Raw genomic sequence first — 20,763 nt, forward strand, 5'->3', positions numbered from 1 at the left:
AGTTTGAGAAGACAAACGTCCCTACAAGCAGTGACAAACAACCGATGATTGGACACATCCTGCATTTCCATCGGCGTCCATTATAAGGGGCCAGTGCCCTGGCTGTGTTAGGAAACGGCATTGCATGCCTCCAGGTTAAATATGGTCAAGGTGGCGGGGAACGTTAACAAAATTCAAGTCTGGCGTTTGACGTGCCAAAAGCACGCTTTGATTATGAGCCGCACCGTAGTAAGAAATGCCATATTTATTTTTGCCATCTGGGGTCCTTTAACCTGCACCGAACGCACAGTACACGGTCGTTTTTGCATTTCACCCCAATCGAAATGCAGCCGCCGCGGCCGGCATTAGATCCCAAGCACTCGGGTTAGTAGAGCAACACCTCAGCCACTATGCCACCACGGTGGGTGCGGCGGAGAAAGGAGTGAACATCGTTTTTACAGAGTGCATTTCGCTTACCCGTTAGCGCGCTATACAGAACGAAACGAAAAGCTTGGCCGATATGTACGACATGGTGCTCATATTTCACATGGAGGCCAAATTCTTTTCTGTGACCTAGACGGGGTGCTGGCGAATGTGTTCGGAGTCTGCTCGGCCACCAAGCACAATCTGCGCCGCTATACGTTCTCGGTGACAAATCGCACAGCGCAGGAGCACACGCACAAATGTTCAAAGAATGGGACGACAGACCGCCTGCAGTTTGCCATGACGTCGAAATAAGAAGCACAAACAGCGACGTTTCTGTACTTTTCTGGTCAATAGTTCAGTTCGTATTGTTGCGGCACGCATTACTTTTTTTTTTTTTATCCAAACGACGAAAACTGTGCGCGCACAAATTAGCGCGGCGTTTGTGACGTTTGAATTTGGCGCCTTTTCCCGCGCATGCCATTAGCTCCGGCCGGTGCACTGCGTTACTGCGCTAAAGAAAGTAGTTCATCAAAGAAGCGAAGCAAAAACTTTTATACACTTGCAAACCGCAACAATTGTTCAGTAATAACATGAAATTACATAATTTGTTATCCAATAGTACAATTTATGATAATATAAGCGTGTATTTGTATGAGTGTACATGTATGATTGCGCGTTTGCGCTGTTGATGCTTGCCGCATTCCGGCGAGTTCGTGCACGCCGTTTGCGTGAGAGTTTCCTGCGTTTTCTGTGTTCTTTGTGTGCTTCGCTGTGACATCTTTGGAATGTTCCTGCGTATTGCTCGCTTTTTATGGACTTGTTGCCTCGAAGATCGCCATGATCGCCTCCGACTCAGCGACATCAAGGGTGAGTGAGTGTTTCGAATTCCCCTTGTTCGTCCATTGCGACGCGGTGAACGGAAGCGGGGAAATGATTTCAGCGCTTGTGCGTGTCTTCCGCGCGCCTCTTTTCTAGTTTTCATTCCTAGTACTATCCTTCCGTTGCGAGAATGGGTTGTACAGCACTAGATTTGTGGTAGATAACGTGGAGTTTTGTCCTGGTTTAACTTTACACTCCGCTTATGGTGGCGTAAGGCAGCTATGTGGTGCCACCTAAAACAGGGCATGTTGTACGCCATGATTTCTGATACGGTGTTCGAGCACCGATTGAGTTAGCCTTATTAATGAGCGCAAAACAATGCGACGTGAAACCATCCGATCTGTACTGTAATCGAAGATATTTCGTTTGCGCCACGCTAGTACAAGGCGTGTGAGCGAGCTTTCAGCAAAAAAAGGGGGGGGGGGGTGCGGTGGGATTGGCGAAAGTGTATTCTGTTGCGCTGTTCCCTTCAGGATCGAGTGACTCCGCGGTGCTTCAAAGCTACTATCTGACACGCCGTGCGGCCGATGTTCGCGCGATCGGAAAACAGAGGAGGCTGTCGCGCAATAATAATAAAGAATTTCAAGGGTGTACATGCGATACGTGAGATACAATAGGGGTGATGCCACAGAGTGCTGCGAAATCATCGAGTTATACGCCTTGCCAACCGCGTGTGTTTTGTTTTCCCCCAGGTCGCGCGCATTCAACTTTCTTTTATCATCTTCTCCGTTCGACGCCATCGAGTGCTTCGCCCAAACGGCTTCGCGTAGGCGCTCTTTGCATTCACGGAAAGGCAGATTTCATGGCACTTCAGTAACTGATTTAACAATAGTTTTAAAATCAGTAAAGGAACGAGATGCCTGGCATATCTGCGTTGTCGTCCCACTGTGTTTCGAGGCGGCATGTATACGTTATCGACAACATAAACATCAATAATTAGCATTGTTTCTTGTGACCATAGAAGTAGCTAGTTATGTCGAAAAGCTATTTTTGCTTTGAATCAGAGCACTATACAGTGAACAGATTGAAAGGGGAGCGCATCGTTGTGAACTAAATCACGACACTTTGCCACAAGCTTGGAATAATGCTTTGTCGAAAGAGCAGTTTTGTGAAATTCTTTCTTTGAGAGTAAGCAAAACTTCAGTAGCATCAGGTAGACGGGGAGTAAAAGAATGTTACACTGGTTTTATATGAAGGAGCTGCCTCTTATATGTGGCCATAACAGTTAAGTAGATGCGTGGAAATAATGTTTAAAGTAACTAGAGGAATGTGAAATAAATTTTTTGACAAGCTCACACTGCCATTGGCAAGAGCGGCCACACTTTAGTGTATTCAATGACTAGTCATTTGTATCCGTCCATTTATGTCAGCCTAATGGTCCATGTAGCTCTTTTGATTGTCGCTTTTGCTGCATCGTGGCTTCACGTTTTAATAGTGACATCTTTTTTCAGATTCAAAATGAGCTGGGAGAGGCCCCCGCTGGAACGGTAAAAGTGAATTCTTTGGCCATCCATTCTGTAGCGTCACGATGATCAAATACAGTGATACCGTGAAAATGTATTGCAGGAAGCAGAAAAAACAACAACATTGCTGATGCAACTGCAACGCATTTGCTCCAGTGATCAATTGGCACAGAGTGCCTTCATTAGGAGACATGGTGCCTTTAAGCATTCAGCTTAAAGACTTTGCAACTGCACCGGGACTGGGAGTGAATTTCAGTGCCACTTGTGAACATATTAAACGCAGAATGTGCCTTTTTCAGTGTATATGCCTGATATGAGAGGGGCGTTCAGAAACTTAGTGTGGACATTAGTGGTCTGCATGAGTGCACATCTTTCTAGTTTTACCAGAATGAAGGTATTATGACCTATGTCATACAGCAGTGCACAGCTAGAGGTATCAAACCAGAACAGCAGCACCCCTTGAGAAAGTTGGCTGAAAAAACGAGCAGTGATCGAGGCTTTCTACATTTCAAGGGCCAAATTCCAAAAAAGGTTGATGTCGAGCTGGACGGTGTGAAGTGCCGGTCACCACATGCTGTATGTAGCCAGCATGGCATTTTTATTCTCCTTGGCATTATGTCTCGTTAAGATACAGAAATTGCATCACTGCTCATAAAGAAATTGGAAATTGGGAGGTTGAGGGGAAGTGGAAGGGCTCCCCTCTGGAGCAGCCAGTGCATGCCCTTTGCTATACTGATAATCCTACCTTAATGAGAACCAGTGATGCATGTTAACCTATTACGCAGCCAAGTGCATTCCTTGTTTTGTATTAAGGGGACACTAATGACACCTTAAATGAATTTAAAATAAAGCATCGTCTTAAATAACTACTTCTGTAACTTTCTTGGTAGTTGTTTGATTATTAGAGAAAATAAAGCTCAAAGTTCAATTTTGTGAGTATCGCCCCAAAATCTTTGTGCTGACACCTCATTGTCACATCATGGATTCCAAGTATTTTTTCAAACTTGGGCTGTATTGGTTCTGTAAAAGTTCTTGGCGCTTTTTATTTTGGGTTTTTGGAATACGATGAAGAACATCTTTATTTGTAAAAAAAATTGCTACACCTCAACAGACATCATCAAAATCCATGACGTCACAGCAAGCGGGTGTGGTAACTTCAAAGCAGCACTGCCACCAATCTTTCCTCTTGCTGCTTTTACAGTTTACTCAGCCTCTTGTCACGGTATGAGTGAATCTCTTGAATTGTAGGAAGGTCATGTACAGATACATCTAAAATAATTTTTCTCTTTAGTGCTTTCATGCTGTAGTTGCTTAGGGGTGTTGGCACAGCTCCGCTAAGCACGAGGTCACAGGATCAAACAACCGCATTTTGATGGAGGTGAAATACAAAACTGCCCAGGTACCTTGCAGCCTGATTTGGTAAAAATTAGTCCAGAGTTCCCCACTAAGGCGTGCCTAAACATCAGATTGTCGTTTTGGCACTTAAAACGCCAGAATTTAATTAATTTAATTTTGCTTTAGTGCTCCTTTAAGCTGTAGAATTCATGATCTTTGCAAAAACTCATGCTCAAAGTATTCTCCATAAAGATTAAATAAACAGTAGATATAAGTGTCTATTCATATTTTGAATTGTGGTGATACGTGATGACTATTAGAACGGTGGTACAACGAGACAGACAGAATTGTAATACAATGTATGACGGCACGATGATGCACACCGAGGAAATGACTGAGTCTCCCTAGAGGTCCCTGATATGGACATCAACTGACTGTCCACAAACTTCTGAGTTCACTCCGTGATCTTGTGCAGCCTGTGCTTTGCGAGTCGATTAATTTAATTGAGGTGGTGGTTGGCACATACTGTCCTTGCAGCTTATGTACATTTCATACAGTGGAGTGGAATCTCACATATTGCTTCTGCAGCACAGCAAGCTAACGTGACGTGTAGTGGTAATCTTAGTAATGATCGACAATCATGTCCCTCTTTGAGCTCCTAATGCTGCTTGCCAACACAAGCAGCAGCAGTTGCCCAAGATAGCGGGAAGGAGATTCATTGAAAAGTGGCATATGCTCAAGGTCGCATACCCAGTCACCCAAGCTGTTCCAACGGTTGATTTTGAACTCTTCCCTCAACATAGCCCAGTCTCCCCATTAGACCATGGACTACCTATTGACACAAATGGATGGGAAAATAGAGACAAACACCTGAAAATATGAAGTATCCTAAGAATGGTAATCACAATAAATAGTACTAGATGTGCATTAGCGCAAGCTCTTGGGCCAGTTGGTGCATGATAAACTTGAAAAAGGGGGGTACCAGCAAAACAAAGGACGCGCACACACGTAAAAGGCGTTAGACAGGGACGGATGCTGGTCCATCCCAACGTCCGTCCGTGTCTAATGCCGTTTCCTTGTGTGCGTGTCATTTATGTTTCGCTGGTACTCCCCTTTTTCAAGTACTAGATGTTTGGATACTTTGGTTTATTATTCTTCTTTGTGCTGGCTTGTTTTTCTGAAACATGTGGCGTCCAGACAGCATAAGAAGCTTGTAAGAAGTCAAGTTTAGCAATCTAGATTTGCAACAGGTACTTTTGTAATTTATTTGCAGTAGGGCTGTTGTGTGAATGTGCTTGAAAGGCTTAAAACTGTTTTGCTAACATTTACTTAAACATGCAGGTTCACATAGGTTGAAGGAGTGCACATTGAGAAGGTTATCCTGGCACAGCTTGCCATGGCCTGCCATGGTGGACCAGGAAAGTTTGCAAGGGCCTTGCTTCACCATGTGTTCACAGAGGAGGAGCTCATGGGCCATTTGGGCTTTGGAAATAACACCAAGGGGCAAAAAAGGCTCTTGACCCCACCAGGGTCAGTGCTTTTATAGGCAAGTACCATATATCCTTTCTGGTTGCATTTTTACATTCACATTTTTTTCTAAGATTATGAACTTGCCATTGGCATAACAAACGACTTTCAAGTAGCCCGTGTGTGCAGTTGTGTGCAACAATAGCCTACTATTTGGAATGACTGTTCATACGATCTTAAGTGCGTAATGCCGCCATACTCAAATGCTTCTAAAATTTAAAAGCTGCCTTCACTGCTGAAAGTTTTTAGTGGCTCCACCACATAAAATGAGCTGCATTTGCGCATTAGCAGTGTTACTTGGCTGTCATTGCAAGGAATAGTTGTTTGTGAAGCACGCTCCAAATCTATTGGCATGGAGGACATGTTTAGTTAGCCTGAAAATGTTATTCTAATACGCGAATTGCGGAGAAGGTATGCTCAAGTGTGGTTACTGCTCAGCTCGAGCAGGAGCATGTTCACCAAATTGCAGAAGTCAAAACAGCTCTCCAGGTTCTGAAATGTGAAACAGTAGTTTCACCAATTTTAACTGACCACATCGAATTAAGGTTGCTCCTATATTGAAGGAGGTCCATGTGATGCCAGACAGCAGCCTTTTAGCGGAGGGAACCTGAGTGGTGTGGCAATTTTCTTTTGGTTGTTTCAATCAAAGAAACAACAGGGACAGAGTTGCAAGCATTGCTGTCAACAGTACTACGTTTAGTGGGCGCTTACTCATTCTAAGCACTTAACCTATGACTCGTATTTATTAATGCACACTTTATCACTTTGTATTCTAAGATATGAAAAAAATATTTATGTGGCTTTTCCCCATATACTTCAATAAATTGAGAATAGGATCTTGGGGCCTAATGTATAAAGCTTCTTACAGACCATCGGACATGTTCACTACTCCCATTCTGAAATTGTTAGAATTGATTCCTGCTTCCTTACTTCACCTACCTGTTAACAGGGTTATTATGAACTATTGCCAAGTAGATTATGGGCTTAAATTAATCAAAAAGATGAATGGGCTTTTCTGTCGCTCTTGTTTAGCCCGTTGAGGATCACATTTTGGGGAGAAATATGCCTCTCTAATTTAGGAGTTATATATTTTTTGTGGTGTGCAAATGCTCAAAACTTTCGAATTGAATAGTGTCCTATTCAATTTAGTCTTTGAGTGGTCACTATTTGTAAGTGCGAGTATTCTAATATTTCGAAACACCAATAAAACATGAAATTTGAGCCAAAGTACGGTAAATTTTCACCTCCAATAACATAGCGTAGACATAAAATGTAAGAACTTGTAATAGCAGACCAGGCTACGTTACTTCAGTAGCTGTACTTTAGAGGCTTTACAGCAATCATTTATGCTTACTGAAGAGTCCTGTGCATGTGAAGAAACTTTCTGCTGCTCCATTTGTGCTTTTAATAAACAGCTTTTCATAACATAACAATGACAGAAACTTGCTAACTTTAATAATACTAGGATGTGAGCCTCATCTTACATTAATTGTGATATCAGCTGTTCATTATTCAGAAGCTATCCATTATTTGATTTGCTTCTAGCATTTTTCGGTTCAGCCTCAAAAATCACTTTTCGCGCACCCTTAATATTTTTATTGCAGATTTAAGTTCTTCAGAGTGACATTCCGAGAAAATAAACTGGTAAATAATATTTTTAAATAACAATAAAGTGGCAATACCATTTCAGTATTTGCAGTTTTACATGTTTTATTTTTTATGCAGGATAAAGCAGCATAATTTTTTTTGTGTAATGAAACTTACAAAAAACTTGTGGCAACACTCCCAAATTACTGCAATGACAGACACCAAGGAGCTAGGTGAAAAATCAGTTTTGGAGAAACCCAAGGAGCGACACCACTATAAGAATATTTTCTAGAAGTCTCAGAAGGTTGCAGCACCTCCAGTGGGATGCTAGGCAACACTTTATTCTGAAAAGGCAAATTTTTTTCAGAACGTTCCATCACAGCCACAGATGTACGGCAGTGAACCCTAAAAGGGTTAAAGAAGTCAGTCCTATGGCATATGGCTCTTAAAAGACGGCATTTCTTCGTCTCTGTCACATTCTGCATGTGTCATGCTAAGCAGCTTGGTGCACTACACGGAATCCTCATTATAACAGTAATTCAGTCGTCGAGGCAGAAAACATACTTCACTGTAAGCAGTGTCTTCTTTAATGTAGAAAGTCTTAAGTCATTGTAAGGCGAGAAGTACATTCCGATTGCATGTGAACTCAGGAAACCTAACATCAAATGAAGCTACACTCAGTTGTAGTGACATGACAGTATTGTATTTGGAGCATGGAAAAGCACAGTGAAGTGCAGCAAATTTTAATTATGAAAGTTATAAGAAATAATTTTAGTTGTCAGTTCAGGTTTATTTATGAACGACATGAATTTGTTTCACCATTTCGTTTCTCGGCAAGCAAAGCTCACATCTTTGACATTGAGGATATTCATAAAGTTATTTTGCTACAGTGTTTTGTTCCTCTTCGCCCTTTCCTGCATTTGACACTTAGTGGAGTCCTGTGCCGCACTGAATAAATTTAAATGGTCATGCTGTAAAGCTGTACCCATGGAAAGTTGGAATAAAGCAACACAAATACATAAATCAATTTCGTTATAACGAGGGCAGATTGCATGCCATTCTTTTGCATGTGGAAGTTGCTTTTTAAAACTTGTTCTGGCTTCTTGTTTTTGCAGGCTTCACGTGTCACAAATTGCCTGGTACCAACATGCCCTATGTAAAGAACTGTGGCCTCGCTTCTCGCATGGGACCAATAACCTCTCAAGAGCCCAAGTTGGACAGCTCAAACCAAAACACAAGTGTTGTGCTTTTGTAACTCACGACATTTTTATGTTCTGTGTTAGTCTCCTGAAGGGCCCAATTTGGATTTCTCAAATGAGCTTACAAATGTTGTGCCTTTCTATGCCTTCACATTTTTATGTTAATTTTATTTATGTTAATTGTGCTAGTCTCCTGAGAAGTCCACATTGGATTGCTCAATCCAGAATACAAGTGCTGTGCTTTGTTATAGTTCACTACATTTTTATGTTAGTTTTTGATATGGTTCTAGTAAGGAAAGTGTTTCCTTATTAATATATTTTTTAAGTATCTTAAGCCATTTCATGCCAAACCACCCAATTTTGTCAAGAACTGTTCCATTATGGCAAACCATTTCAAGTTTGCTTGATTTTGAGTAGGTACAATGAGGAAATTTGCTTTCGTACATACACTTGAGTCATTCCAGGGCAACCAACCAACGTTTTTTTGACCATCACAGATATAGTTGAAGCTCCAAACTCTTGCTCCCCATTTATTTTCCTTCGGAAAAAATTTTTTGAACTTTGGCAAAAAATTTATTGTTCTTGCCCAGCTAAGCTAGAAGGCACTGATACACGTTTCTTCTGAAAGGGAAATTGTATGATCCAAATATTCAGATGGTGTTCATGTCAAGAGACTGAAGTGGTGTGAGTGCCAAAATTTGCAAAGTTTGAATTTTCTTCTAACGTAGGGAAATACAGAAGGCACAAAATAAATATAAAATCAGACTGGTTGACTTGGGATAGCTGCAAAATATTTCAAGCCTTGGAGGTTCAGTTGATCAGCTAAAAAACTGTAAAGTTCAAATTTTTTGCAAAAAGCTTCGTGTTGAAGGTAAAAAATTAGCTTTGGTGTTTGGCACAAAAGTATATGTCGCCCATCGTTACACAGCCCTACATGTCTGCTATACATGTGACAAGTAACAAAAAGGTATTATTCTTTAAGTGCGATAAATTATTTTTTATAATCTTCATTTGTGGATCACACATACAGCATAAATATAGCATAAATATATGAAGCCATGTCATCTAGTAAGGAAATATTGTTAATATAATTAGCCACAAGAACTATTCAACAAACTGACTGCCTTTTTTATCATTGCGAAGGCAGGTGACGTCAAGCGCTGCAGCTGCAGTCTCAATTCGTATTTTTTTAACATGAACGCAAGTGGTTGCCAATGGTGTCTGACCACATCAGACTAAACATGGCACATATGACTTTTATAGATGAGCATGTTCCGGCTCTGAAACAGTGGTAGCAAACAACACCACAAGAATTTGTTCGTACTCATGTAGGTTTTCAGTCCTAATTATGAAGGTGTTTTCTACTTGCATCATCATTGGGCTTCAGGGAGCAGGGCACAAAGTGTCCTGCTCCCTCTATGTTGCATTGCACTGCGACATGCCCTTTAAAATGCTTTGTATAAACAATATCAGCGCTCTTTCTGGATTTACTGTCTACATAATAGCTGATATTTCTTTTTGTAAACTGCACGAACCATATCTTTTAGCACTGCAGGATTCCCTCACGTATTTAATACGTACGATGTCTGTTAGAAAAGTATTTGACCTTTTTTTGCAAACACCTGATGAATATGTAACAAGTGCATTTTCATCAGCCGCCCTTGAACCTTTGTGCGCATGCACGAATTTTTTCCTGCCTGCCAATAGCGTGACTTGCTGGGACGCAGCATTTGAATGAGGTAGTACACAGTGCTCTCGTCGGTTTTTTATTGCAAGGAAAATGGCGGAGTGACTGGAGCAGTGCTACGGCATCAAATTTTGCCAGAAACTGGGCGACAGCCAAGTGGAAACCATTCCGAAGATTCAGACTGCTTTTGGTGACTATGCTATGAGCAGCACACAGATTAAGGAGTGGTACAACCAGTTTAAAGACGGCCACACATCGGTGGAGAGCGAGCCACGCTCCAGTCGGCCATCAACATGCCGAAATGACCAGGTCATTGCCAAAGTGAACCCCGTGGTGATGCGGGACTGTCGTGTGACTATCCAAGAAATTGTGGAAGAGGTGGGCATCAGCACATTTTATCCACATTCCATTATCACTGAAGATTTGGCCATGAAGAGAGTTGCACCGAAATTCGTTCCCAAGCTGCTCATGGTGGAGCTAAAGCAACTTCGCGTTGAAGTCTCACAGACATGCTGGATTCCACAAACAGTGACCCCAACTTCATGAACACCATAATCACTGGTGACAAGTCTTGGGGGTATGTTTACGACCCGTAAACCAAATCCCAGTCATTACAGTGGAAGCATTCCACGTCACCAACCAAAGACCGCTAAGTGCGCATCAATGTTAAAGTGTTGCTGACTGCTTTCTTTGACTCCCGCAGTGGTACACCACGGGTACGCACCACAGGGTCAAACAATCACTAAAGACTACTACAGGGATGTCCTCCATGGTCTATGTGATGCTGTGTGGCGCAAGATACCGAAGTTGTCAACAGGAAATTGGCGCATCCATGACGACAATGCTTTTCTCGCACTTGATTCAGACTTTTTTGGCGAATAACCAGACTCCTGTAGTTCGACAGGCTCCTTACTCTCCTGATGTGGCCGCCTGCGACTTCTGGCTGTTTCCCAAAATCAAGAGGCCATTGAAAGAAGCGCGATTTCAGACAAGAGAAGACATTATGGCTGCAACAACAGCTGAGCTAAACTCCGTTCGGAAAGAGGCCTTCTCGGAATGCTTCTAACAATGGCAGCACTGCTGGGAGAAGTGACTGGAGTCCCAAGGTGACTACTTTGAGGGTGATTAGGTTTCCAATGCTCCAGTTATGCCAGTTTTTTTTTCTTCAGCCAAAGGTCAGATACTTTTCTAACAGACCTCGTATTGATAGTTTATGTGCAATGGCTGTATGGTTTACCTGGCCCACACCAAACACAAGCCTCGTTGCGTTAGAGCATGTGGCCCTTGGTAATAAAATGCAGACCCTAACACCGCTTCTCTGTCATCTGTGTGGAGACAAAGCCAGCTTTGTCGTGTGCATTCCCAGCCGGCAAGCTGTGCGCACATCCGAGAAAAGTCGGTGCTGACAAAATTTCAAAAAAGAATTTCTCGCATTTAAAAATAATGCCTTCTTTAACTTAACACATGCATAGCAGACATGTAGAGCTATCTAATAATGTATCATTTTTTGGCCAACTACGAAAGCTGTTTTTTCCTTCAACATGAAGCTTCTTGCAAAACATTAGAATTTGTTTTTTTTACAGGCGATCAGCTGAACCTTCAAAGCTGCACATATTTTTTTGCTATACTATGTCACCTGGGCTACCATTCTGTATTTAAGTTCTGTCCTGTGAATTTTTCGTTACGAAAAAAATCTAACGGATTGCAATTTGACTCATTTTTTGCCGGTGCCAAAAGCAATTGAAGTATTCAAATATTTGAAAAATTGTCTATTTTGGCAGTTGCATCACTTCACCGTATTTCCACGCACACCATTTGAAGGCCTCTATCAATACAATGTGCATTTGAAAAAGAATGTTGATTGATGTCCTCTAGCTCAGCTGAGCAGGAAAACTAAACTGTCACCAAAATGCTACAAAATATCTGGCAAAAATTAATAAAAGTGGGTAACGAGTTTTGAACTCTATAAACACATGGCAATGTTTCAGCTATATGTGTGGTGTCAAAAAAACACTGGTCGATTCGGCATGGAATCGCACACTGCAAGTGCATCTGTGCCATTGTCAGAGTTCAGTAAAAACTGCATTTTACATAGCTTTGTAAACATGGTTTATTGCTATCTAAAATACATGAGTAAAAATTAATAGGTATAAGTCGGCTTAAATTTAAAATGCAACAAGAAATCTCCAGTAATGGCAATGATGTGCCTTTCATGCTTGCATGAAACCATATCTTTTTCTGAATTCTTTCATTATTTTTTTGTGACAGTGAATAAAATTGAACTCACAAAAGGAGTAACTTTGTTTTATTCCAGCACATCACTAATAGTTCTTTTGTCATATAAAAATCTGAAGTAGTTAATATGAATAAGTTGCTTGATATGGAATGACCTGCGCAGGAACGTTATCATGGCAGAAAACGCAACTGTATCATGCAACAGCAATGCAGCATAATAAACTGCTCCCATAAGCATCGCTTATGTGATTGCCATATTTCAGAAGTATGTAAGGTTTACTGGAATTGGCACACACCATTCAACCAACAAATAAGAATTGTACAGTGGTCCTTTTTCAGTTTTACAGATTTTTTAAAAGTTGTCTGTGCCAGGTAGCATAATTTTTGTTCTTGAGCTGGATTATTCAGAGGTGGACATTACTAGCACAAGAAATGGAAACATTAAACTGATTCTCATAAATTTATTAATTCACTTAAACATCACGGCACATATTTCAGTTTGCAAATTGTAGCCAGTGAGGTTGAAAGACATATTCACTTGAAATTAATTTCCAGGATGACACCAGTTGCGAGATTTTTTCAGAAATGTGAGAGAAATACATGGGCATTCCGGTTACTTTTGTGCTTCAATGCATAACAGTGCGTTTTGTTAACAAAAAAGTGCTACAGCAGTGCATTTCTACAGCCAGTTTGATGGCATGTGTCTCGTTACTGGTGTCATTCTGGAAGTTCGTTCTTAGTGCATACACCTTGTAAAATTACCGTCTACAATTCGTAAAAACTTTATTAGGAACTGAGTTTTTCTTAATCAGCTGACTATGGTGTCTTGATTTCTCATGCAAGTAATGTTTGGCACTCTGTATCTAGAATTATGTTAGCTGCAACAGTCCGTGTTTAATAAATTCCATGAAACTTAAAGATAACCACCCTGCATATCGGGTCTCATTTGATTGCTGTGGGCTCAAGCAAATCGTGCCATGGTAATAGTACCACTGGCTCCCTAATAGAGAAAGCAAGTACCTTTTTTGAGTGCTCTTATTGACAGTCATATCAGTCTGCTTCTAGATTTATTTATGTAGGTATTTATTTTTTTAAATTTATTTCTTTTGGGAAATGTGTTTTACTTGAGGGCCACACAGACTACACCTTCAGTATTCAATTTTGTTATGGTGTCAAGCTGCAGGAAGTTTGTACTGTGCAATAGTTTTTAAGAAGTTTCTGATGTTCTCAAACTACAAATGGTTGTACATTTACACAGATGTTTGGTTACAAATAAACGGTTCACCTAGAAAAATGGTTTTTGTCTGCATCAGTTCAGCACTCTTGATTTTGTGGAGGACCATTCACTCTGACAATTCAAAAATGTGGCATAACAGTACTGCTAGCAGTTTTGCAATATGTTTTATTACAGGCAATCTAGGAGCATGTTCTGAGCCCAGGGTGACAGAGGCCTGCGATACAAAATGGCTGTATTTAAATTTTATCCCTATCCTCTCACAGCAAACATACCAACGTGACATCAAAGGTAATTATATGCAACATAGCTCAGCAGTATTTTAAGGTAAGTGCAGGTTTAAACTGCTAAATACCCACTGGGGCATAAAGGGATTTCAACATAATTTGTGTTGATGTTCAACAGATCTGCAACAATTCTTCCATGGGCTTTCAATATTGACGAACAACACATTTCAACAATACGTCAATGGGCTTTCAATTTTGAGACTAAACACATCTTCAACAATGCTTCAATGGGCTTTCAACATTGACAAACAACACATTTCAACAATACCTCAATGGGCTTTCAATTTTGAGCTTCAACAATGCTTCAATGGGCTTTCAACATTGACAAACAACACATTTCAACAATACGTCAATTGGGTTTCAACATTGACAAACAACACGTCTTCAACAATGCTTCAATGGGCTTTCAGCATTGAAGTACACCATAGTTTCAACGATATGCCAATGATCTTTCAAATTGAGAGGCCACAATGATGTTTCGAGTGAATGTCGCGGGCCAATTATCAACACTTGTCAACAATTTCCTCAATGATGTTTCAACAATTCCCCAATGATCTTTCAAGGTCATTTGTTGACGTTGAACAATGATACGTCAATAACCTTTCAACAATTTTTTTTGTAAGGGCTGTCCCTTCGACTCCGTTTCTTCCCGCCCGTATTTGCGCTCAACGACACAACATGGTGCACCAACTGGCCCAACATTCTACGCTTCCAATAAACAGTATAGTGTAGACCACCGCAGGAGCGAGAAGGCCAGGGCCCCTCCGGGCTCGGGCGCGCGCCATGCGCCCGCAGGCCGGTGGCGCCGGCACGAGCACCCAAAAGCAGAAAGGCTTAGCTGCGTCCAAAATGCTAAGTGACGCCCACGACCGGAATCCCCCAACGCGGCACACGTCCGAGACAAGACCCACGGCCTTCCTCCAGCGGCAACCACCACACGTGCATGCTGGCAATAAGAACGCACGAATACAGCTGCCACATATAACTTCTTTGTACACGTGTGCAACGTGTCTCCGGCTCCGCAATCACTTCCGGCGCATGGAACTTGCAAACGCATAGACTTCGAGGGCTGTTTCTGTTACTCAGAGTCAGTCATTATTGGGGCATGGATCTAAACATCACCTATTCCTGTACACTGCCTGCTGGGTGCACTCATCACCAAGCAACGTGCATACTGGAGCACTCTTTCCAACTAAGTGCAGTGGGTTGATCGAGTGCGTCCGCGAAAGCGTGCACTATAGCTACAGGACACTCCTAAAGCCCGCGTATGGATTTGTATTTCATTATTTGGCGGATGGTGCCTCAAGGCGTGTGCGCTAAGTGAACAAAAGGGCGCTACAGTAAGCTCATGCAGCCATGTGTGATGCAGCTACAGCGACAATGAGTTTGCGTATTTGTTGTCCGTTAATTATCCGAGGGGTAAAGTCAATGTTCGGCGTTGTTTGACCTCCTTGACCCATCTCGAGCCTAATATAACCTGAATACCGAGATGCAGCCGCAAGAAGTGACGACTGTCCGCCGCAGACACAGGTGCATGCCGGGAAATTAGGACACGCCGAAGGTTTCTCGCTTGTAGACGCGCAGGGTACGGAACGTGCCGTAGTCACGCCACCCAGGGCCCTCGAAGACAATCTTCGCACACCCGGTAAAGGTGGTGGGGAGTGGAGCAGACACATGGGGGGAGGGGGAGGACGAGGAGGTGGAGGAGGAGGAATAATAAGGAGGGAAGGCAAGGATGTTAACCAGAAATGCGCCTGGTTGGCTTCCCTGCTCTGGGGGACGGGAAAAATGGAATAGAAAGATGAGATAGAGGGAGGGAAGGGGGAGGGAAAACCGCGGTGAGCTCGAGCGGGCACACGGAGGGCCTGAGCGAGTCATAGACGTTTACGCAGGCCAGTCTCCCTCAAGAAAGACAAAAATGCAAGCGTGTCCAGTCAGAGAACAGCGCTATAGCACGGGGGAAGCAAACAACGCAGGCCTACCACCCTGAACACGTTTCCTCCGGATGTGGTTCGTTCGCTCAGGCCTTTATTGCGACACGTTGGTCTTCGTCGATATGCGCGAGGGGTGTGGTGGAAGGCACAAAAGCTAATCGCGTGTTGGGTTCCAGATAAATTCACGCTCCGATACATAAAAGAGCGCTACGTTTATTAAGCAATAGCAACAACAGCGCGTTTTTGATCACTGGTTTGACGGCGCATGTACATCTCGGAATCCATGCGATCCTCGGAATGCGTTTTAAGTGTATGCGCCTCGGAAAGTCACCGGCTACAATTCGTAACTTGCAACATGTACCGTAAAGTAATTAACTGGTAAGTTCATTAGTGAATTCTTGATTAATCAGTAGCATTTCTATTAATTTATCGTCCAATAAATGTCCGCCACTTTGAGCAATCCAGTTCAAGGACTAGAATTAAGCTATCTGCCACAGGCAATTTTTGAAAATTCTGTGAAATTTCGAAAGGATAACCCCGGATACACGTATGTAGGCGCCAAGAATAAGGGCTCGCAAATTAAATCTTCCTAACCAAGTTTCCCTTTCACCCCTTTTACAAGAGCAAATCAGATACGAACGTCTGGTTAACCTCACGGCCTTTCATATATATACCTCTCTCAATTATCCGGACAATGCCCTGCCCTCCCTTCTTGGTGCAAGGCCTGGCGCCCCTCCACGGAGTGGAAGGCGATCCAAAAAGCTGTCGACCGATGGGCTAATAACAACTGTGCGCATGCCGGGCTGGCAACACCCCCACAAAGCGAGCCTCCTTCACGCTGGGCGGAACCAGCGCAGCTCCTCTTACGGCGTGCGTACCTGGTGTCGTCTCTATCTACAAAGAGGCCTCGGCTCTCGCATCCTTCTCTCTCTCTCTCTCTCTCTCTCTCTCTCTCTATTTCTCCCTTGCCCTCTTTCTTGTTTTTTTGCTATGGCAGCGTACAAGTACGAACACATCAACCAACAACCGATGGCAGTACGCAGGGAGGGCGCGCGTTTTTCAATAAGTGGGCGTCGGAGCGCGGTATGTACCTTCGAGCGAAATAATTTTTTTCCCGAGCCGCTGTACTTGTGAGGGCGGCGCGGCTTTTGTCTCTGGGCCCGGTTCCTTCATTTTTCTTTTTCCACGCGCTATTTGGCTTTGCAAGCTTCGCGCTCTCGTGTAACCGTCTCGTTCTTCTCCGGCGTTCACCGCCCGAGCGGTTCCAGGGGTTTTTCCCGCTCCAGCGACCACTCCGGGAGCGCGCAATACCTGGAACGAGCTCCCGGACGCTGCGGGCCCTCGCGAAGATGGCAAAAAAAGAGCGAGAGCGTGGGTTATGCGGAAGAAGGAGAGATATGGGCGTCGGCTGGAATACCGACCGTCTTGGTGTATTCCGAGCGAAGAGGGCCGCGGTGATGCTTACTCCCACACGCACACACACACACACACACAGTCTCTTGAAACCACGTGAACCATCTACCTGAACTATCTTGCACTGTCCCGGGCTTCTACAAGGTTCAACAGGCAGAGTATATGTAGCTCTACCCTGCCTATAACCTGTATAATGTGACATGACGTTTAATATATAAATTGTATATTGCCCTATACTGTGGAAACTTCAATTTCTTAACTGTGGCATTGAGAATAGCCGATTGTGATGTAGGCTATTCTCATTGACTTGATTTCGTTTTATATTTCTTTATTTCCAACGAAAGGGGAAGCCAAGGCACAAGCCCGTAGGCCTGACTGGGCCTTGGCTCCCTGCTACAGACAGCAGCCCACGCATCCAGCGCATATATAATAACAAAATACGTGGGTAAATCAAGCACACAACTCGATAAAAAATAACAGAATATACGTTGGTTATGTACATAGAAAACAACTGTGACTATGCATCAATACAATAACTGAATACTCATACATAGAAAAGATAACAAAAAAAAACTTGTTCTACACCGTGTACAATACTACAGTTAGTGCAACTATATATCTTACTGTTCCTTAACCGTTATTAAACAACAAGATGGTGTGAGTACTGGAGCGTTTCGATCGAGTTGGTAGCATACCAATAAGGTCATCATCTAATCATGCTTAGTATTCTGGTACCAATTCTTTCGGGGGGGGGGGGGGGAAAGGTTAATTTCAATGTCGGATGACGTAACTAACAAACATGCCGCTTGCGACTCACGTTCCTTCGGCCACCGAGCATGGCTTCGCGAAGTGCGCATAGTACACGCATATGCTTTGCGAGAAAATCGGAATCTGGAGCACAGGGACGTGGAATAATTAAGTACATCAATGTTAGCGCCACTTGGTGGCAGCGCCGTGAAGTCATCCTTCGCTTACACGTCTTTCAACGTGCCCACCTCTGGCGACTTCAAGCGACAAATATCCGTACACTGATAATTTTGTCGCGCACTTTGTTTGCTGACCACAAACTTCCAATGACGGTACATTACGAGACGTTGTACCATTCCGCAGTGCAGTGTCGAACAAAGCACCTGGCGAACAAATATGTAGGCGGAACGCACGCTGATTTTCCATCCTACCTATTAGTCGAGGCGGAGAAAGGGAATCGCATTGGTGCGCATAACTTTTTGTTTCCCTAGAAGGGAGTGACGAGTTTCTATGAGGACTAGACTAGCAGAGATCCGCCAACTTTTGGTAGTATCTACTAAAGTGTTGCTTATTTCTAATCGCAGAGTATGTCGTGACATGCGTACGGTAAAGTAAAACCAAACGTTTCGTGGCGGCCGTGTAGCGTCAGCTCAAGATAAGTAAATAAAGATAAGTAAATTAACGAACTAAGTGATTAATTAACTGACAATAATGATAGCCGAAATGAACAGGTCTGTTTAAGACGCTCAAAACAAGACCCAAGTTCGCAGCAAGATGGAGGCTTGTAGTGGTCTGTCGCTGGAGCCAGCGTTTCCGCATGGGAAGACAACTCGGATGAAGCGTAGCCTCAGAGAGGGTGAAGTCATCTCCGAGGCCACGAACGAAGATGAGTCACAGTGCCAAAACATTAGCTGCTGCTCAAAACAGGCATTCTAATTTAACACTCCTATTTAACTGAGAAAGAAACTCACCAAGAATAGTTCTCTAAATTGCTGAACACAAAGTTTGTCCGGTGCCGGGTATACGCGTATAGAGAGGACCTGCAAAACAAGACTTGAAAATTGTATTGTAAGACTCAAAATGGCTATGTTTAGTGGAACGACGTCATCATTCACATAGGCGTACTTGCCGGGGGTCAGAAGGGGAGGGGGGTATCTTCCCCTCCACTTTTGACAGTGGAGGGGCAAAGTATTCTATTTTACCCCCACCTCGCCTCTCTGGAAAGCGGGCATTTTCGCCTGAACACGGGAAAACTCAACAAAGCAGGAGTCGAGGCCAAATTTTCTTTCTCAATACAGCGGCCACGTAAGTATAACGCTTTTCTTTATAACGTATCCTCTGCTTGGGCAGCGAGGATTGTCTTTCGTGCCTCGCCGCGACGCGCTGTCGCCGAAGACGCGCGGGAAGCACCACACGCACTGCGGAGAAGCCTGACGCTGGCAGTTGCCGACATAACAAGTTTCAGCTTGCGCTGCTTGCATCATGCCCAGCTTTCTGGCACTGCCTAACGATATTTGAAAACAAAGTCAGCTTGCTATATTTACCCTAAAGGCAATGGGACGGGTCCAGATAATACAGTGTAATCCGCTGCCATCAGCGACTGATTATACTTATATAATTATAATTATTTCAGTCTGTTTCAGTCTCTAATAACCATCAAAAAGCAAATAATATCCCTTACAGTTCTGACGGTCAAATTTATTTGTGTAACCGCGACTTACCGTATGTTAATGAAAAAGACCATGTCTAATGTGCAGAACTGCTACCATACTATTACAACGCTGAACATTTCTTTCTGGGTGCATGTGTCACTTCTGGCGGTGTTGCCCATTTAAATTTTAGGCCGTTTCTACATAATAGTTAATTGTACTAGTACGTGTTCCTCGGCAGGGGCAAGCACAGCAGAAATTTCATATCTTCAGGAAACGGGGCAACGTTTTGACTGAAGTATGCAAAAAGTTTGGTTACCTGTGTACTTTGAAGATGATTACTCAGCCCTAGAGTCCTCCAAATGCTTCTGCGTAAATACGAGGCATTCAGCTGCTTTTCCCCAGTTTCCAGGGTAAACTAACTGGGAGGCACGGTGTTTATGTTTCGTTGAAGAGGAAGTATGTTCTGAGTGACGAGCGATGTGCGTTTAATCTTTGTAGGTTCATTATAGCCTTTGTAGAAAGTTGCTTGTTCAAGCGCTTCAGAGTGTCATACTGGCGCATTTTGAAATATATCCGAGACTCGTAAAACAACTGCACTGGATACGAAATTCAAATTCTGAGAAAATGGGGAGAATCTTACGTGTAACTTAGCGGGAAACTTTCACATTTATGCTTTCAATAGAAGTGTTACAAATAATTACTGAACCCTCGTGTTTCCCTATATTTTCGTGCCACTATGGTTTTCGTGGGACACTGCGGTTAATTTTCTGGTGAAGTAAAATGTGTGTTGATGATTTACTGGCTTTTTAAATATTTCTAAGCATGCATGTTCGAAAGCGTTACGTGCGGGCAAGGTTTCAAACGGCACAATAATAATAATATTTGGGGTTTTACGTGCCAAAACCACTTTCTGATTATGAGGCACGCCGTAGTGGAGGACTCCGGAAATTTTGACCACCTGGGGTTCTTTAACGTGCACCTAAATCTAAGCACACGGGTGTTTTCGCATTTCGCCCCCATCGAAATGCTGCCGCCGTGGCCGGGATTCGATCCCGCGACCTCGTGCTCAGCAGCCCAACACCATAGCCACTGAGCAACCACGGCGGGTACGGTACAGTCAGATAGACGCAACTATTTAATGTATGTGATATAATTACAAGAAACCGCCAGTCCAGCTTA

At 43.1% G+C, this 20,763-nt stretch overlaps 1 long non-coding RNA gene across 1 annotated transcript; it reads left to right on the forward strand.

Annotated features, from left to right (window-relative positions):
• The first annotated feature begins 1,117 nt into the window (after positions 1-1,117).
• On the forward strand, positions 1,118-5,624 carry LOC142558003 (uncharacterized). The gene is made up of 3 exons (XR_012822912.1): positions 1,118-1,272; positions 2,736-2,771; positions 5,424-5,624. It is a non-coding gene; the product is annotated as an uncharacterized LOC142558003 (long non-coding RNA).
• Positions 5,625-20,763: the final 15,139 nt, after the last annotated feature.

The sequence above is a fragment of the Dermacentor variabilis genome, chromosome 9 (genome assembly GCF_050947875.1).
Source record: "Dermacentor variabilis isolate Ectoservices chromosome 9, ASM5094787v1, whole genome shotgun sequence".
In the NCBI taxonomy this organism is placed as follows: domain Eukaryota; kingdom Metazoa; phylum Arthropoda; class Arachnida; order Ixodida; family Ixodidae; genus Dermacentor; species Dermacentor variabilis.